The sequence below is a fragment of the Stenella coeruleoalba genome (assembly GCF_951394435.1).
Source record: "Stenella coeruleoalba genome assembly, chromosome: 14".
NCBI lineage: Eukaryota > Metazoa > Chordata > Mammalia > Artiodactyla > Delphinidae > Stenella > Stenella coeruleoalba.
In genome coordinates, this window is record NC_137160.1 from 54326360 (window position 1) to 54346701 (window position 20342).

The following is a 20342-nucleotide window of genomic DNA, read 5'->3' on the forward strand; positions in this document are numbered from 1 at the left end:
ATCTGATGAATAAAGATTTCTGAATGACTCTAAAGTGGCAAAGGATTGTGAAACCAGATAGGAAAATTACCAATGGGTCAGACATCCTTTTTAAGTGAAAACAGAGACATAGGAAACATGAATGAATGACTGAGATAATGTAGCATTTCTCCAGCCAAGGTGGAACATTAGATAAAGTGGCAAAGTTTCGTGAAGCATTTATGCGGACACAACAGGGTAAGGCTGGGTTTCATCCCACTTAATTTCAGGAGGGACTGCAAACATTCCGCATTCTACTCTCCCCCACCCTGAAACTACAAGCCATGGTTGGTTCCCAGATTGATTCTGAATTTTGCAGTCCCCTCTAAGGGGAAATATCCTATTTAGAAAGATGGAATCAGGCTTTTTACTCTTCTAGTCCCTTCTGAAGATTTAGAAGGGATGTTAATTTTGAGTGGCTAATGGCTTTTATAGGGTTTGTCACTTCTGAGTCCAGCTCTCAGTCCAGCTGTAACAGGTACATTTTGTCATTAAAATACTTAGTCATTAGCTGCTGTCCTCTTTCCACTATTATGAGTACCCATTGCCCATTCTCCCATCTTAAATGTAAAAATCTGCTTTTTGTTCATCAGGAGACATGATATATCTCATATCACTGTCCTTAGTGAGAGGTTTTTGCTTTCAGGGACTGAACATTAGCTGGAGTGTTTTCTACAACCTAGGTCTTATTTCCAGGAAAAAAAAAAGAAAGAAAATTTTTCTAAGAGCATTTTAAATAGAATCTCTAGTTCTAAGTGAAGCAAAAGTGTGAAATTTTTACATTTATTGATTAGACTCTCAGGTCCTCACAAAGATGGAGCTACCAATTTCTGATCTTTCTACTCTGAAAGGCCAATTTATGCAACCCTAAAAAATGTAAAGTTTAACTTTGCAAGATATTCTTTTGTTAACTGGTATCTTCACTTTTTTCTTATTTTAAAATGATAGTTTCAAATTTTTCATAAACTCTTATAAAGTATTAAAAGTGGGTAAAAGCATGAAGGTTGGATATACATTTAGCCTTGGTGCAAATAATTTATTATAATGCAGATCGATAATCTTATATCAATGCTGGTTCCTCCTGTCAAAACCCTGGAACTGAAATCATATTTGGGACAGCAGACACGTCGGATATGTAAGAGCAGCATTTTGCTTTGTCTGCATCGGGCTGAGTACACAATGAGAATTTTGCAATTAGCACTGCTTCTGTACAAAAAAATATATGGAAGAATTTTGGAGTCTCACTAATTACCTGCGTGGAATCATCCCTTGGATGTTCCATTAGGTACTTGTGACATTTGGAAGTGATGGAAAGATCTCTTTCTCTCATGTTCTCCTTTCAATTCCCATCAAGAACAGTCTAGTTCAGGATAGGATTGCTTTTCTCTTGGGCCAGCATTTCCCAACTTTTTGAATTATAAACACTTTACATTCTAAATAATTTCTGTCTATCCCCATAAGAACTTTAAATAACCACTTTTCCTTTGCATATTTTTATTTTAGATAAAGATATTGATTTTAATGCACTTAAAATTTCAAAATATGAAGACAAATCCTTACTTCTTACCATTTAACAAATGACCACTAAATTTATTTTAAGCTAATTCTTTAGGAGACAGCATGATTCAACCCAAATGTTTTTAAATGACATTATAATGCTCAACCGCTATACTGGCTATGTTGATAAGTAGTCTAAGATTGACAGAAAGGCTTGACCCAGCTACGACATGGATAAGTCAAACAGGGTTTCTATAGCAAAGGATATTGAAGGAAGCCAGGACAGTCAAGATACACAGTAATCACCAACACCCCCTAGCATAGGGTAGGGTCCCCACCTGGGAGCTCAGGTTTGCCGATATTTGACTGAGAGTCATATCACACCTTCTGGAAGATAACTATTTCCTCCAGGAAGATCAGGGCTGGCAGCATAGTCTACCACAGGTAGACTCACTGAGTGTGAACCTGGCCCACAGTGACCCCACGTCTCTCAAGTTTATCAACATACCGCATAAGACCACAAAGCACAGGACATAAAGTACTCTCAACCTAGTCTAATAGGGGCTGATCCAAGGGCATTTCTGAACTCAGTTCACGGGAACTGAATCAAAAGTCAGTTTCTCATTCATCTCTAGGAGTCCTGCTAACATTTCGGTTGGGAGCATATATTAAAATTGCATTGAAATTTGACTATGTGTTTCAATATTAACAATGGATTCTAAAATGCTTTCACTATTTGAAGTCCTTGCCTTTATAAAATTCAGCTGGATTACTTTTATATTTTTGAGTTTTGATTGTAAATAACAAGATGAAAGATAAATTCTCAGTATGCAATGGGCAAGTAACACACTTTGGCTGGAAACAGGCTCCATTCCCAACCAAGGAAATCATAAGAGGAATACGATCATTGCTATCTTTTTTTTTTTTTTTACAAGATCTTGCTTTGCTATATAAGAATTTTCATTAGATGGTTGCCAAATTACAGATTTGTCACAAATTGTTTTAAACTAAATTGGAGATTTATTAGAATTTCACCCTCTTCATTAGATTCTTAAATGTCAATGTCAACATTCCTAATGCTTCATGACTGTAAACAATGGGCACATTATGTGTATAGATTAAACAATATATGATTAAATATGTAACAATTTTAAATTAAGTGATAAATTCCCATCCAACTTATAACTTCCACACATGTATACTGGATAAACCGGAGGAGGCTTTCAAACTGATGCACTTTAAAAGGGAAAAATTCAAATAATTAGTTTATTCAGTGGAATATGAAAACACACTTCATTACCATCTTTAAGGATGAGCCCCTGTCTATCCTCTAATCAGTGGCCCTAAACTATCCCAACTGGCTCCTAACCTATTAACTTGTTCCCAATCCTTTCTCTGTGCAGCTCAATCTATATGACACAACCAGCCAATAACTCTGCTCATATCACTCTCTCTTCCAAAAACCTTCAATAATTTTCCTTTATCCTCCCCAGTTCCCTTATTCTTCTAATCCTGTCACGTAGAAACTATGTCCTACCCTAACTGGTCTACTGGCTGTTTCTTACAGTAGTTTTAAGTGCACAATTCCTTGATTCTTTATGTCTTTTACTCTGTATAAATGCTTTCCTAAACATTGTTTACCCTGACGGTCCAAGTGCCTTTGCTCTTTTGCTGGATTCTCTATTTGGAATACCTTTTTCTAATCATCTCTGACTTTTGAACACCATGTGCTAAGGCACAGAGGCAAGAAACAAGAGGTACATGTAGGGGGCTGCCAAGTAGCTCAAGATGCAGGCAAAGTGGATGCTTACGAAGAGGGTACAGTGATGCCAGAACTGCAGACAGGGGTCAAAGGTGAGGAGCCTTGACACCATTTTAAGGACTTCCATCAGAAAACTGTGAGCCATGGAAGGTTTTTAAGCAGAGGAGTGGTATGATCAGATATGCATTTTAGAAAAGTCATTTTGGTTGCATTTAGCAAATAAGACTAGAGTTAGGAAGACAATCAGGGAGATCAGTTTCAGTAGTGCAGGAAATAAATAGCAAGGACCTGAATCTAGGAGTGGTAGCATGGATGGATGGAAGGGTGGAGTCCAGAGATATCTGGGAGGTGGGGTCATTGACACCCATTAGCAGAGTTCTGACCTGTGAGACTAGAAGTGAAGAACAGCAGTTTGGGGTGCAGAGCAAGTTCATTTTGGATGCATTGAATCTAATACATGTATATTTAAAGAGATATGTGGTGTGGGCAGTGGAATAGGAAGAACAAAGGAAGATGGGGGAAATATAAACATGAAACAAGAGACATTTTGTGCTCTGATGATGACGATGCTGATAAACCTGGAGCATGATTAACACTTAACTCTCTGATTTCTCGCATTAAAGGGGAAAGAAAAACTGCAATAAGAGAGCAAGTTGTTTTGCAGCTGTTGAACAAACAATGAGCAAGACAGGTGCTCCTAAGGAAGTAAGAATTATTCCTATGGAACATTTCTGAAACACTTTGGCAAGGCAAAACGTATTGACCTTTCTCACAAAGCTATTTACGGGATCCCAGGTAACATTGTAAAGATATTTATACCCCAGCACATCCATTGTAAGTGCTGAGCTAGCTCTTGGTGCCAATTTTGGCCCTAACATAGCTTTATATCTTCAGAGGTATATTTAGAGGATATAATTTCTACATTTAACTATATGCACATTCCCAATTAGTAGCTAAATGTATATTTTAGGTGGGTTTTTTTTCTTCCCCAAATTAGTCTCTGTGTAACACGTGGATAAGGTCTTTTCAGAATGCCTCCCTCCCCTTTGCTATTCATTCATTTTTTCCTCAGGGAAGCCTGTTTTGAACCCCCCAACTAGGTCAGCACCCCAATGATACACTCTGATAAAACTGGGCACCTCTTCTTAGCACTTGACATAGATGTCATTGACTTCTATCTTATTGTATTTGATTAATACTGTTTTCCCGCTAATCTATAACTTCCAAAAGGCAGGGATCATGTTAGTTTTGCTTGTTATTTTATCTTTCAGGGCCTAGAATAGTATCTAGCACACAGTAGGTATTCATTAAAGAGTTGTAGAATTAATGTATAAAATAAAGAAGGATAAAAGAAATTAACATTAAAACTAGGCCTTTGGAGATACGTTCGGTAGATTACTCCTTTCTGCCCGTGGACACCGCCGAGTAAGTATCGTTGATGTCTGCCCTCGCTCCACTGCCGTCATGTCTAAGTCAGAGTCACCCAAAGAGCCCGAAGAGCTGCGGAAGCTCTTCATCAGAGGTCTGAGCTTTGAAACAACCGATGAGAGCCTGAGGAGCCGTTGTGAGCAGTGGGGAGCGCTCACAGATTGTGTGGTGATGAGGGATCCAAACACCAGGCGCTCCAGAGCCTTCGGGGTTGTCACATATGCCACTGTGGAGGAGGTGGATGCAGCCATGAAGGCAAGGCCACACGAGGTGGATGGAAGAGTTGTGGAACCAAAGAAGGCCGTCTCAAGAGAAGATTCTCAAAGACCCGGTGCCCACTTAACTGTGAAAAAGATTTTTGTTGGTGGCATTAAAGAAGACACTGAAGAACATCATCTAAGAGATTATTTTGAACAGTATGGGAAAATTGAAGTGATTGAAATCATGACTGATCGAGGCAGTGGCAAAAAGAGATGCTTTGCTTTCGTAACCTTTGATGACCATAACTCTGTAGACAAGATTGTCATTTAGAAATACCACACTGTGAATGGCCACAACTGTGAATTAAGGAAAGCCCTATCTAAGCAAGAGATGGCTAGTGCCTCATCCAGCCAAAGAGGTCAAAGTGGTTCTGGAAACTTTGGTGGTGGTCGTGGAGGTGGTTTTGGTGGGAATGGCAGCTTTGGTCATGGAGGAAACTTCAGTGGTCAAGGTGGCTTTGGTGGCAGCCCTGGTAGCGGTGGATATGGTGGCAGTGGGGATGGCTACAATGGATTTGGTAATGATGGAAGCAGTTTTGGAGGTGGTGGAATCTACAATGATTCTGGCAGTTACAACAATCAATCTTCAAATTTTGGACCCATGAAAGGAGGAAACTTTGGAGGCAGAAGTTCTGGCCCCTGTGGTGGTGGAGGCCAATACTTTGCCAAACCCCGAAACCGAGGTGGCTGTGGTGGTTCCAGCAGCAGCAGTAGCTGTGGCAGTGGCAGAAGGTTTTGATTACTGCCAGGAAACAAAGCTTAGCAGGAGAGGGGAGCCAGAGAAGTGACAGGGAAGCTACAGGTTACAACAGATTTGTGAGCTCAGCCGAGCACAGTGGTGGCAGGGCCTGGCTGCTACAAAGAAGACATGTTTTAGACAATACTCACGTGTATGGGCAAAAAGACTCGAGGACTGTATTTGTGACTAATTGTATAACAGGTTATTTTAGTTTCTGTTCTGTGGAAAGTGTAAAGCATTCCAGCAAAGGGTTTTAATGTAGGTTTTTTTTTTTTGCACCCATGCTGTTGATTGCTAAATGTAATAGTCTGATCATGACACTGAATAAATGTGTCTTTTTTTAAACAAAACAAAACAAACAAACAAAAAAACTAGGCCTTTGACTAAGTAGAGCCTTCCCTTCACTAATAGAAAATTCAGACAGGACCTCCAAGTCTGATGAAGGCATTCCTTAACAAGGCCCAGCAGAGAGTACTAGCACTTTCAATGGCAAAGCAAGGAGAAGATTGAATAATTGTTTAAATTTAAAATACATTTCACTGTCATGTCTTCGCATATTATGTTCTGCCTGGAGGTCTGCACTGTGAGATTTTCATAATGAAAAAGGAGGAAATAGGTGTAATAGAATACACAGTGGCACAGAGACATGAACTCTTCACATTTGGCAGGTTGTGGACGGAGTCTACGGTGAGTATAGCGGTGGGGGATAAATCTATAAGTTACACCTGAAATCAAGTTGAAGAGAGCCTTGAAGGCCACAAATCTGATTTTAATCAGAACATGCTGGGGCAGGGCAAGGTTGCGGGGGGGGGGGGGGGGGGGGCGGTGGCGCTGAGGATTATGAATGCAAAATTTATACCAGTTACAGCTAGGTTTTAGAAAGCTGATTCTCAAAACAAAGTAGGGAATTGCTAAGAATCACAGAGAGGAAAATCTGTTAGGAAATTACTGATAATAGTTTATATCAGAGTCATCTAGGGTTTGAAATAAGGTAGTGGCCACGACAAAGAAAGAGAAAGAGCTTATATTATTCTTCTGAATGGTAGGTCATTAACTGTGATGCTGATTAAGGAGACAGAAGAGGTCTAGAGAGTGGGTAATGAGTTCAGTCTCATTACTCAGGGTTGTCCGTGTGAAAGATGTCTAGCAAGCAGCTGGAAGCCACAGCTGGAGTCCTGAAGGGGGTTTGCCCAGGAGATGAAGATTGAGAAGGTGTAGATATGGAGGAGACGGTCAAGGAAGGTAGTCCAGAAAGCAAGAAAAATAAAACTTAGGAGAGTATACTGAAGAAAACCTACATTTAGAAGTGAGAGGAAGAAGAGAAGGACATAACATGCTTGTGAGAGAAACAGGAGTAATTGACACAGAAGTTAGACAGAGGGGTGTTTCAAGAAGCCAGTCTCTAAATGCTGCACAAAGGCAGAGAAAGGGATGAGTCATGACTTCAGGTTTGTGATCAGAAATGTGATGCAGGCTGATTAATGACTCCCAGAGAGTCCAGGTGTGATTATGTTAAGGATCTGGGGGTGAGAAGATTCTCCTGGATCATTTGGGTGGGCCCTAAATGCAATCACAAGTACCTCTAGAGAAGGGAGGCGGAAGGAGAGTTGGCACAGAAAGTGACACAATAACCTCAGCAGAAGATGCTACGATGTGGGCTTTGAAGATGCAAGAAGGAGCCAGATGGCCACTAGGAGCTGGAAAAGGCAAGGAAATGGATTCTTCCCTGGATTCTCAGAGGGAGTGCAGTCCTGCCAACCCCTTGGTTTTAGCCCAGTTAACCTGATTTGAATGCCAGCCTCAGGAATTATAAGAGAATAAATTTACGTTGTTTCAAATCACCAAGTTTGTGGTTATTTGTTATAGCAGCCATAGGAAACTAATATAGAAGTGAGGGTAAAAACAATTTTTAAATGCATGAAAAGTGAGTAAAACATAAAGTGAAGGTAGACAGTATATATCATGATCTCAAAACGGTTGTCAGTTAAACAAATGAGTGTTGAGACAACCTGAAGAGAAAACAGTTTCAAAAGAATTTGTGTGTGTGTGTACATATCCCCCAATATCCCCAAAATATAGGCTTAGAAGAAAGAATCAATGGAAAGTAGACAAAGAAGATGCAAAAGCAATGAGAAAATGGTTGATGGTCAAGGTCTTGTGGGAAGGGTGAAGAAACGGTAAGGGGCTAGACTTGGGGAAAAGCAGGAGGCCCTCATGGATTAGGAATATAAAACACCTGCACATCATGTACCTTAGCACTCATAAATATATGTTCAAGGATTATAAATTGCTCTTAATGTCAGCCCAACCAAAACATAAATAAATAGGTTAGGTCTGCTACATTACAAGATAGAAAGCATCTCATTGATTTAAAAATAATTCATATTTTGGGTTGTCCATATTACTATTTATCCTCCCCAGTGTTGGTATTATAGACTTAAACCCACTTCCAAGTGACTAAAGGATAATACAATCCATAAAAATATTAATATTAGTTAAAATAAAATGTGTTATGATTATATTTTTTGAATTCTAAGAGCTTCAAGACTTAGAATTCATAATCAGTCATGCCTCAGAAGTGCTTTCTGTTCAAGACAATTATTTAAATCATCACTCTGAGTATTAAAAGGTATATCACTACAATTTTTAAGAGCCAGACATGATCAAGACTCCAAGAGTTGGCGTCATCCTCAGGGGAGAACTCTGGCCCAGCAATTTGCAAACTTACAAATTCAGAAGAACCTATCTCTTCAGCGTTACCTTCTCCTAAGGTTTCAGACGATTCCTAACAAGTTCTTTATTAGAAAATTCATTTCTTCATATTAAAAAAATCAGAAGAGTTATTGAGTTATGTTGTAAAAGGATTAATGCTACCGAGAAGTTGATGAGTTAAAACTCTCTATCCCATACCTGTAACTCACTGTTCAGTGACTGAGGGGGCTGTGTTACAAATGGCCTCTGGTGACCCATGCCTGGGAGCCTGAGAGCATAAGACAGGGCTAAACATAGGAGAAACGAGGATTTCCCTATTTCTAATGACGAGGCTGTTAAGATGACAGGGAAAAAGGGTATACACTGTGGCTTTCTGGAGAGCAGTTGCCCAAAGACAATTTGGCTGATGTCTTTCCCCACGGAGAAGGCTTGGGAGCCAGGGAATTGAGGGGACACTGTCTTCTGCACGTCTTTTAGACAGGTAGGTGGCTCCTCTTAGCTGTCACCTGCCAGAGTAGATGGACAAAGGGAATAACCCAGTGTGGGAAACAGGAAGACCATGACACTCATGGGTTGTCTTCTAAGTCCAGTATAAACCTGAGAAAGGGAGACAGCTGGCAGAACCCAGGTGCCTATATACCATGAACAGAATTTTTTTTCTTTTCTAATAAATAAGAAGAGTCCTCAGCATCTCTAGAAAGATCCACATCAGGAGGAGCATTTATTATGGTGGAAAATGAACCCCAGTGCAACCTGGAAAGGAAGGCATCTATGAACGGCAGTAGACCAAGTGGTGTACAGGTGATGCTGCAGGGGGAACCCACAGCTGATCTAACCAAGGCCCTGCCTTCAGCAATGTTAGAGAGATAAGCACCCAGGAAGAGCAGCAGAGATGGTGAAAAACATGGGTAACTCGGTACCACTCTGAGTAAGTAATGAAGATCATGAACGCTGCCCAGGTCCTAAAGAGGAGGCTCCTTGGTTGTACTCATATGTGCAGGGCTAAGGCCAAAGGAGCAAGAGGCCTAGAATATTCTACATAAAGACCTACCAGATCATATTTGCCTTGAGCTGGCAATGCCAGCCACTTAAAAAGAACTCTTTTCATGAGGTAAGGATGTAAGTTGATAAATTAACTAAAGGGCAGGAGCAATGGTACTTCCTTTTTATTCTCTCCTCCTCACTTCCATTCCCCTAAATTTATGATTTTCTTTCATTTACTCATTTTTACAACAAATATCTGTTGAACATCTACCATATGCCTCACTCTGTGCAAGCACTGAGGAGACAATGCCCGTACCTTGAGGAAGCATATAGCCTAGCAGACGTTAAGCAAGTAAATATAGACTTTCAAATGGAATATAGACTTTCAAATGTTCTGGTTACTACCTATAGGGGAAAATGCAAAAACAAACAGGAAGATATAATTTAGCTTGAGGGGTTAGAAAAGGCAAAGAAATTTTATTTAAGCTAAAGCACAGGAAGGAATTAGTGAGGTAAAGAGAAGGAAAGAGCTTTCCAAACACTGTGAACAGCCTGAGCAAAGGGCCTGAGAATGGAAAGAGCCTGGCATGTTCAAGGACTTGAAAGATGACCAGTGAGTCTGGACCACAGTCATCAAGGACAGGAGTGGCATGAGGCCAGACTGGAAGGGTGTGCATGGGCGTCTCAAGGTAACAATGATGGACGCAGACACAACATCAGACCCAAGTGAAGCACCTCCTTTGAGAAGGTAACCTTGAGGCCTTCTCAGAGGGTCTTTATTCTCTCCTACTCAATTGTTCTGGCTATTTGCTGGTCTCCAGCCTGGTGCAGCCACACCAGGTCAACAATCCATCATCCAACATGATGCCAGATGACTGGACTGAGTCAAGGTTATGGAGCAGGGAAGACTGGGGAAGTATCAGGCCTGGGAGAAGAACACAAGTTCAGTTTTGACACATTATTTTGAGATGACTCTAATGCGAGACATCCAAGTTGAAAGTTTAACTTAGCATTTGATTTTAAAGCTCAGAAAAGAAGTCTGGACTAATTTTATGAACCCCATCATCATGGCAATCAATAAATAATAGGAATAACTCTTGCTAGTTTAAGTATAACAGAAATGTATTGGAAAGATGTTGGAGAGCTCATAGAATTTCCAAGAAGTTTGGAGAAACACACTCAGAAAATAAGCAGAAACCACAGAACACTGGTCAGCAAAGAACACAGTGAAAATTATGCCATTGTTCCTCTGCTAAGGCCATGGCAGCCACCATGGCTGGCCCTAGACACTGAACATGGCCACTGGTACCACGGTTCAGGCTGCCCCCAGGATATGGACTTGGATGCTGCTTGTTCCCACCCAGATGAACTCTCTACTGTCCCTGATTCTTTGGGTCACCAACCTTCAGTTCAAACCCAGGCACCAGCATCTTATTTGCCAAGCCCACCTGCCCACTCCAATTGCCACTCCAATTGCCAATAAAGAGAATAAAGTCAAGTACCAGGGATATTTATCTTGGGTGGAGGGAAAGAGGACAGCCTATAGAAATGGATAAGATCATTTAGGGAGCAAGTGAGAAAGGGGAAGAAGGAAAGGAAAAGAAAGGGACAGGACAGGAAGGAAAGACATGGGGGAAGGGATGATGGTGGGGGGAGCCTAGGACAAAGCTTTGAGACTCCAGCATCAAGTTTTGCCTGAATCAGGACTGTCAAGACGTACTCTGTGATAACATATTACACATCAAATCTACATAGCATCTTAACTTGAAAATAAGTCAGAAATAAAAATGGTATCCCTCATTTGGGCGCACCATTGATTTTAACAGATGATTCTCAGAGTGAATTCTGAGAATCACAGTACAAATCTGGCCTCTCGTGATGGCATTTTCCATGTGACCTTGCCCACTCTGAAGCCAGCTATAATTAAGTATGCTCATACAGATGTTAAATTATCCAACAATGACAACAGTGCAAAGAAAAGAAATGATAGAAATTCACATGAAAATTAATTGAAATACCATATGTATTGTCTGGTTGTACTTCAGTATTCTTAACTGACCTATGACTGAGTAATTATTTGCAGATCTTCAAAACTGGTGAGAATTTAATCAAATAGCAAATAAAAAGGCATGCTACATCTTTTGTGCTGGGAATAAAATAGGGTCTAATTCCCTATAGAAAAAAAATAACTTGGGCATTATAGAGAGAGTTACAGCAAAATAAAAGTGGGGGGGGAGGGGGTATGTAGGACTCCCTCCTTGCCAAGTTAATATACTTTTCCCAGACACTCACTGCTAGAAATATATCCCATTAATATTCATTTCTTTAGAAAAAATTGTCTCATACCTTTAAATTCTCTCATACCCACCGAGTACTTAGAATGCTTGATCCCAAACACAGTAGGGAGGGATTTTTTTTTTTAATGACTCATCTGATCTTTTCAGCTAATTCTTGATACTAAAGCAGTAGTTTTCCAAATGGGTAGCAAGGAGTCCCAGGTTTCCACAGACATGCTTTAGAACCCACCACAGAAGACAGAGAGACCCAGTAGGTGTGGTTCAAGACTCCTAGCACTGCTCCGATTTTATACTTTCTACATTGATGTTGTGGTGTGAAAAGTTAAATGCTGCTTTAGGGCCATACAATTCTTCACTAGCTAGTTATTCACACCACTGCTGTGAATAGTAGAGTTTTCTAAAAAGTACATAATATCCATTTTAGGACCCCAGATATAGAGGATGCTAATATTTTTAAACAACAAATGCTGCTAAAGAGGAAGGAGGTCTCAGCTTCTATCACACACCCCAAAGCCTGGCCTATCAAGGATTTGGACCTCCAAATGAGCTTCAAATCTAGGGTTGCCAGATTTAGCAAATAAAAACATAGAATGCTCAGTTAAATTTGAATTTCAGAAAATAATGAATATATTTAGTATAAGTATACTTATTATAGTATACCCCAAGTAATATTTGAGATATACTTACACTAAAAGGCTTTTCATTGTTTATCTGAAATTCAAATTTATCAGGACACCCTGTTCCTTAACTGGCAACCCTAGTCAGGTCAGACTCAAGCATGTGGATCTGCCACGAGAGGAGATTATATAACCCATGAATGTCAAAATTTACCTTAAATATGTGAGTATTTTACCATCCAGGAAGTCCCACCTAGTGAGTAGAGCCAACAGATCAGCCTGGATAGTACTTCAGAAGTTCAGCACAGGAAGCTATCCCTGCAGACGCCCTATTACCCATTTTGCTTCTGGCGTCCTGATTTAGCCATCCCCTCATCCCAGCAGCTGATTTAACCTTACCGATCTGCCTAGTGCAGCCTTTTTCCAAGTCCTTCTGTTCCGAGGGATGTCAGCTTCCAACCTGGCCAGGTGCAGAGCCTCGAATGAACTCCTAAGTCCTTTGACTTCTTCATGGTTATTGCCTAGATATAAATAGGACTTCTCAACTTCATGAACCAGAGTTCCTAATCTTCAAAGCTAGAACCCCAAAAGAAGCTCAGCCTGACTGCCTAAAGGCTGGTCACTCTCTAACACTGTACCCTTCTCAAACATCAACTTCTCAGTGAGGACATCCCTAACCACAATATTGAATGTTGCACATATATCTCTGCCATGACACTCCAAACAAATTCATCTTGTTTAATTTCTGACTCTCTTCACCTGAAGGTCGGCTCCAAGGTGGGCAATCTTTTTGCCTATCTTATTCAGTAACTAAAGCTGGATAGACACTTAAAAATATGTTTTTGGAATATCATGCCTTTATTCTAGTAGCTGGATTACTAGAAGTTATTATCTTGTTATTCTGTGCTAGGTCTACGTCTCCTTTTCTTGCCCAATACATCTTTATTGGAGTATAATTGCTTTACAATGGTGTGTTAGTTTCTGCTGTATAACAAAGTGAATCAGCTATACATATACATGTATCCCTGTATCTCCTCCCTCTTGCGTCTCCTTCCCACCCTCCCTATCCCACCCCTCTAGGTGGACACAAAGCACCGAGCTGATCTCCCTGTGCTATGTGGCTGCTTCCCACTAGCTATCTATTTTACGTTTGGTAGTGTACATATGTCCATGTCACTCTCTCACTTCGTCCCAGCTTACCCTTCCCCCTCCCCATATCCTCAAGTCCATTCTCTATGTCTGCGTCTTTATTCCTATCCTGCCCCTAGGTTCTTCAGAACCTTTGTTTTTTTTTAGATTCCATATATATGTGTTAGCAAATGGTATTTGTTTTTCTCTTTCTGAGTTACTTCACTCTATATGACAGTCTCTAGGTCCATCCACCTCACTACAAATAACTTAATTTCATTTTTTATGGCTGAGTAATATTCCACTGTATATATGTGCCACATCGTCTTTATCCATTCCTCTGCTGACAAACACTTAGGTTGATTCCATGTCCTGGCTATTGTAAATAGAGCTGCAATGAACATTTTGGTACATGATGCTTTCTGAATTATGGTTTTCTCAGGGTTTATGCCCAGTAGTGGGATTGCTGGGTCATATGGTAGTTCTATTTTTAGTTTTTTGAGGAACCTCCATACTGTTCTCCATAGTGGCTGTATCAGTTTACTTTCCCACCAACAGTGCAAGAAAACCACCAACTTTAAATACATATTTGATTTCATTTGGATAACAGAAAAATAAATATGACAATAAGACATGTCTAGAGTTAAAGAACATACATATAGCCATAAATATAATACTAAAGCTCTCCCAGCATGCCTGGAATTATAACCTGAAATTCAGCTTAATTGGGTTTACCATCAATTCCCAAAGAGGTTAACTACTGAGAATATACCACAGTCATTATAAAAGACTTATCCTTCAGTCTTAATCTTCAACATAACATGGTAGAAAGGTTCTAACACATAATATTGGAAAAAGCATTTTAGTGATATCCTAAAAATAAAGATGATTTCCATCATCCATCATGTTTTCTGGTCATCTTACAGTTGGCTAGGGAAAATAATGATTTTATAAGAAATATGGGTTTAGGAGCCAGGATTGTGACAGCATCTGCATTTGATCACCAATTCCCTTTGTAAGTAAAGTTTCTGTGTGAAACAAAGCTGAAGCTCAAAATTAGGGCACATAAAAACTCATTGCCTATTTTACTTTTTACTTACAGATTTGTGCAACAGACGAAACAACCAGGAAACTACTGAAATCTTATCCATTAAAATACTGAATGGTTTCTTCTGCTCCAAGTTACATCAAAATCTAGTCATAGAGATGGGTGCCTTATTAGCAAATTTCCAAATGAACATTATTCTCTGGTAATGCAAATGAATAATTCAAACTTTCCTGCTTTTTTCCTATGGTTTATATACTCTTAAAAGTTAAAAATAACAGAGATTTTAGTGTCTCTATTTGTAAATATGATATTACGAAAATCATGGAGTTTGTTTTATGCTTCTAGATCTTCTATATCTGTTTTATAAAGAATTTCCATCGTCTCCTGGTAGAATTTGATTAATAATTTAACCACTAAGCATATTCTACACTTCCAGAGAATTCAAATTGTAAGGTCTAATGACTTTGAGAAACGCACAGTTGCTTTTGTTTCATTCATTCTAAAACTGTGCCACCCAATATGATAGCCATTAGCCATAGTGACTATTTAAATCTAAATTAATTAAAAATAAATACAATTATAACTTCAGCTCATGGCTGTCATTCCAGGTGAAACGGAGTAAGCATGCTTCACCCTTTCTTTCACACTGAACACAACTATAAAGCCCAGAAAGAATGCATGGTGCAACTATTTGAAATCTCTGAAAATTAAATAGCAGCAGGCACATCAGGAAGGTCACCAGAATTTGAATTACCACAGCATCAGTAGTGAAGTTACCATTCTTCATCGCCAGTAGCCTCTAACTTGAATCCAACGCAGCCCAAAACCCGGAAGTAAGCACTGTGGCTCAGACAGACTCCAGGAGGAGCACTCTAGACCTGGCTCAGAACTAGGGAAGGACACTCAGTGTTCAGGAAGGGGAAAAGGTTATTTTCTCTTCTCTGCCATGGCCCAGCCCCCAGGCAATCCCATGGCAGAATTGACAGTAATAGTTACGAGACCCTGCAAGAGCCAAAATTCCTAGGGAAAGGAACCCTCTTCCATGATCCTCAAAGCTGCAGCTGAAAGAAGGTAGAACAAAACCGTATTGCTTTTTTTCTCTCTAGAATGTAAGCCCAAACACAGCAGTGCAAGAGAGGGATCACTAAAGCCCCAAGTGTCTGGACAGAGGACCAAAGAGTTTCTTACCTAGGAAATGACTGAGATGGAAGGGCTTGGGAAAGCAACTCCATAAACTTGTTTATGAACTCCTGGGCTCACTCTGGACCTGCAACTGTGTGACTCTGATCCAAATTAGTATACCAAAGACTTTGCGAACTGAACTAACTAGAAACGACTGCCTAGGCCTCAGACTGACCGCTGAGTGGTACTCACCCAGGATATATCCAAAGAGCATTACAAAGGCTTTGAAAACTGAACAGATATTGAAATTATAACCCATAGAAGGTAGGTAGGAATTTGTGGACTGTCTGGATTAATTGCCTGCTTAAAAAAAAAAAGTTACATCCTCTACAGAATTTAAATAAGACTCAGACTCTCATAATGTACTATTCAAAATGTCCATTCCTTCCTTCCTTCCTTCCTTTTCTTTTCCTCTCTCTCCTCTCTCCTCTCTCCTCTCTCTTTCTTTCTTTCTCCCTTTTCTTCTCACCGTGTGGCTCACAGGGTTATGGTGCTAGAGCCGGGTGTCAGACCTCTGTCTCTGAGGTGGGAGAGCCGACTTCAGGACACTGACGCACCAGAGACCTCCCAGCTCCACATAATATCAAATGGAAAAAGCTCTCCCAGACATCTGCATTTCCATGCTAAGAACCAGCTTCACGCGACGACCAGCAAGCTACAGTGCTGGACACTCTATGCCAAACAACTAGGAAGACAGGAACACAACCACACCCATTAGCAGAGAGGCTGCCTAAAATCATAATACGGTCACAGACAACCAAAAACACACCACTGGACAAGGTCCTGCCCACCAGAAAGACAAGATCCAGCTTAACACCAGAAAACAAACACTAGTCCCCTCCACCAGGAAGCCTACACAACCCACTGAACAAACCTTAGCCACTGGGGGCAGACACCAAAAACAATGGGAACTACGAACCTGCAGCCTGTGAAAAGGCGACTGCAACCACAGTAAGTTAAGCAAAATAAGAAGACAGAGAAACACACAGCAGATGAAGGAGCAAGGTAAAAACCCACCAGACCGAACAAATGAAGAGGAAATAGGCAGTCTACCTGAAGAATTCAGAGTAATGATAGTAAAGATGATCCAAACTCTTGGAAATAGAATGGAGAAAATACAAGAAAGGTTTAACAAGGACCTAGAAGAACTAAAGAGAGCAAAGAACCAATGATGAACAACACAATAAATGAAATTTTAAATTCCCTACAAGGAAACAATGGCAGAATAACTGAGGCAGAAGAACAGAAAAGTGACCTGGAAGATAAAGTAGTGGAAATAACTACCACAGAGCAGAATAAACAAAAAACAATGAAAAGCACTGAGTACAGTCTCAGAGACCTCTGGGACAACATTAAATGCACCAGCATTCGAATTATAGGGGTCCCAGAAGAAAAAGAGAAAAAGAAAGGGACGGAGAAAATATTTGAAGAGATTATAGCTGAAAACTTCCCTAATGTGGGAAAGGAAATAGTTAATCAACTGCAGAAAGCACAGAGGGTCCCATACAGGATGAATCCAAGGAGAAACATGCCAGGACACATATTAATCAAATTAACAAAAATTAAATACAAAGAAAAAATATAAAAAGCAGCAAGGGAAAAGGAACAAATAACATACAAGGGAATCCCCATAAGGTTAACAGCTGATCTTTCAGCAGAAACTCTGCAAGCCAGAAGGGAGTGGCAGGACGTATTTAAAGTGACGAAAGGAAAAAACCTACAACCAAGATTACCCTACGCGGCAAGGATCTCATTCACATTTGACAGAGAAATTAAAACCTTTACAGACAAGCAAAACCTAAGAGAATTCAGAACCACCAAACAAGCTATACAATAAATGCTAAAGCAACTTCTCTATGCAAAAAACACAGGAGAAGGAAAAGACCTACAATACCAAACCCAAAACAATTAAGAAAATGGTAATAGGAACATACATATTGATAAGTACCTTAAATGTAAATGGATTAAATGCTCCAACCAAAAGACACAGACTGGGTGAATGGATACAAAAACAAGACCCGTATATATGCTGTCTACAAGCAACCCACTTCAGACCTAGGGACACATACAGACTAAAAGTGAGGGGATGGAAAAAGATATTCCATGCAAATGGAAATCAAAAGAAAGCTGGAGAAGCAATTCTCATAACAGACAAAATAGACTTTAAAATAAAGACTATTACAAGAGACACAGAAGGACACTACATAATGATCAAGGGATCAATCCAAGAAGAAGATATAACAATTGTAAATATTTATGCACCCAATATAGGAGCAGCTCAGTATATAAGGCAAATGCTAATAGCCATAAAAGGGAAAATCAACAGTAACACAATCATAGTAGGGGACTTTAACAACCCACTCTCACCAATGGAAGGATCAACCAAAGTGAAAATAAATAAGGAAACACAAGCTTTAAATGATATATTAAACAAGATGGACTTGACTGATATTTATACAACATTCCATCCAAAAACAACAGAATACACTTACTTCTCAAGTGCTCATGGAACATTCTCCAGGATAGATCATATCTTGGGTCACAAATCGAATCTTGGTAAATTCCAGAAAATTGAAATCATATCAAGTATCTTTTCCGATCACAACGCTATGAGACTAGATATCAATTACAGGAAAAAAAATGTAAAAAATACAAACACATGGAGGTTAAACAATACACTACTTAATAACCAAGAGATCACTGAAGAAATCAAAGAGGAAATCAAAAAATACCTAGAAACAAATGACAATGAAAACACGATGACACAAAACCTAAGGGATGCAGCAAAAGCAGTTCCAAAAGGGAAGTTTATAGCAATAAAATCCTACTTGAAGAAACAAAAAACATCTGCAATAAACAACGCCTAAAGCAATTAGAGAAAGAAGAACAAAAATCCCCTTAAATTTAGCAGAAGGAAAGGAATCATAAAGATCAGATCAGAAATAAATGAAAAAGAAATGAAGAATAGCAAAGATCAATAAAACTAAAAGCTGGTTCTTTGAGAAGATAAACAAAATTGATAAACCATTAGCCAGACTCATCAAGATAAAAAGGAAGAAGACTCAAATCAACAGAATTAGAAATAGAAAAGGAGGAGTAACAACTAACACTGTAGAAATACAAAGGATCATGAGAGATTACTACAAGCAACTCTATGCCAATAAAATGGACAACCTGGAAGAAATGGACAAATTCTTAGAAAAGCACAACCTCCCGAGACTGAACCAGGAAGAAAGAAAATTTAAAAGACGATTCACAAGCACTGAAATTAAGACTGTGATTAAAAATCTTCCAACAAACAAAAGCCCAGGACCAGATGGCTTCACAGGCAAATTCTAACAATCATTTAGAGAAGATCTAACACTTATCCTTCTCAAACTCTTCCAAAAAATAGCAGAGGGAGGAACACTCCCAAACTCATTCTACGAGGCCACCATCACCCTAATACCAAAACCAGACAAAGACCTCACAAAGAAAGAAAACTACACGTCAATATCAATGATGAACATTGATGCAAAATTCCCAACAAAGTACTAGCAAACAGAATCCAACAGCACATTAAAAGGATCATACACCATGATCAAGTGGGGTTTATCCCAGGAATGCAAGGATTCTTCAGTATATGCAAATCAAGCAATGTGATACACCATATTAACAAACTGAAGGATAAAGACTGTATGATCCTCTGGGCAGCAGTATAAAAAACCTCATTAAAAAAAAAGACTTAAAAAAAAAAAGACTGTATGATCATCTCAATAGATGCAAAAAAAGCTTTGGACAAAATTCAACACCCATTTATGATAAAAAAAAAACCTCCAGAAAATAGGCATAGAGGGAACATACCTCAATAAAATAAAAGCTATATATGACAAACCCACAGCCAACATCTTTATCAATGCTGAAAAACAAACCATTTCACCTAAGATCACTAACAAGATGACGTTGCCCCCTCTCACCCGTTATTCAACACAGTTTTGAAAGTTTTCACCACAGCAATCAGAGATGAAAAAGAAATAAAAGGAATCCAAACAGGAAAAGAAGTAAAACTGTCACTGTTTACAGATGACATGATACTATACATAGAGAATCCTAAAAGACGCTACCAGAAAACTACTAGAGCTAATCAATGAATTTGGTAAAGGATATGATATTAATGCACAGAAATCTCTTGCATTTCTATACAGTGATGATGAAAAATCTTAAAGAGAAATCAAGGACACACTCCCATTTACCGCTGCAACAAAAAGAATAAAATACCTAGGAATAAACCTACCTAAGGAGACAAAAGACCTGTATGCAGAAAGCTATAAGACACTGATGAAAGATATTAAAGATGTTACAAACAGATGGTGACATATACCATGTTCTTGGATTAGAAGAATCAACATTGTGAAAATGACGATACTACCCAAAGCAATCTACAGATTCAATGCAATTCCTAACAAACTTCCATTGGCATTTTTCACAGAACTAGAACAAAAAATTTCACAATTTGTAGGGAAACACAAAAGACCCCGAATAGCCAAAGCAACCTTGAGAAAGAAAAACAGAGCTGGAGGAATCAGGCTCCCTGACTTTACACTATACTACAAAGCTACAGTAATCAAGACAGTATGGTACTGGCACAAAAACATAAATATAGATCAATGGAACAGGATAGAAAGCCCAGA

General features: G+C 39.4%; 1 protein-coding gene and 1 pseudogene across 19 annotated transcripts in view; one reads left to right on the top strand and one right to left on the bottom strand.

The window, feature by feature from the left end:
• METTL4 (methyltransferase 4, N6-adenosine) overlaps positions 1-20342 on the bottom strand; it is a 527313-nt gene that overhangs the window by 213872 nt on the left and 293099 nt on the right. The window lies entirely within an intron of this gene.
• LOC307196995 (heterogeneous nuclear ribonucleoprotein A1-like) lies at positions 4742-5753 on the top strand (annotated as a pseudogene). The gene has a single exon. The product of its transcript is annotated as a heterogeneous nuclear ribonucleoprotein A1-like (transcript).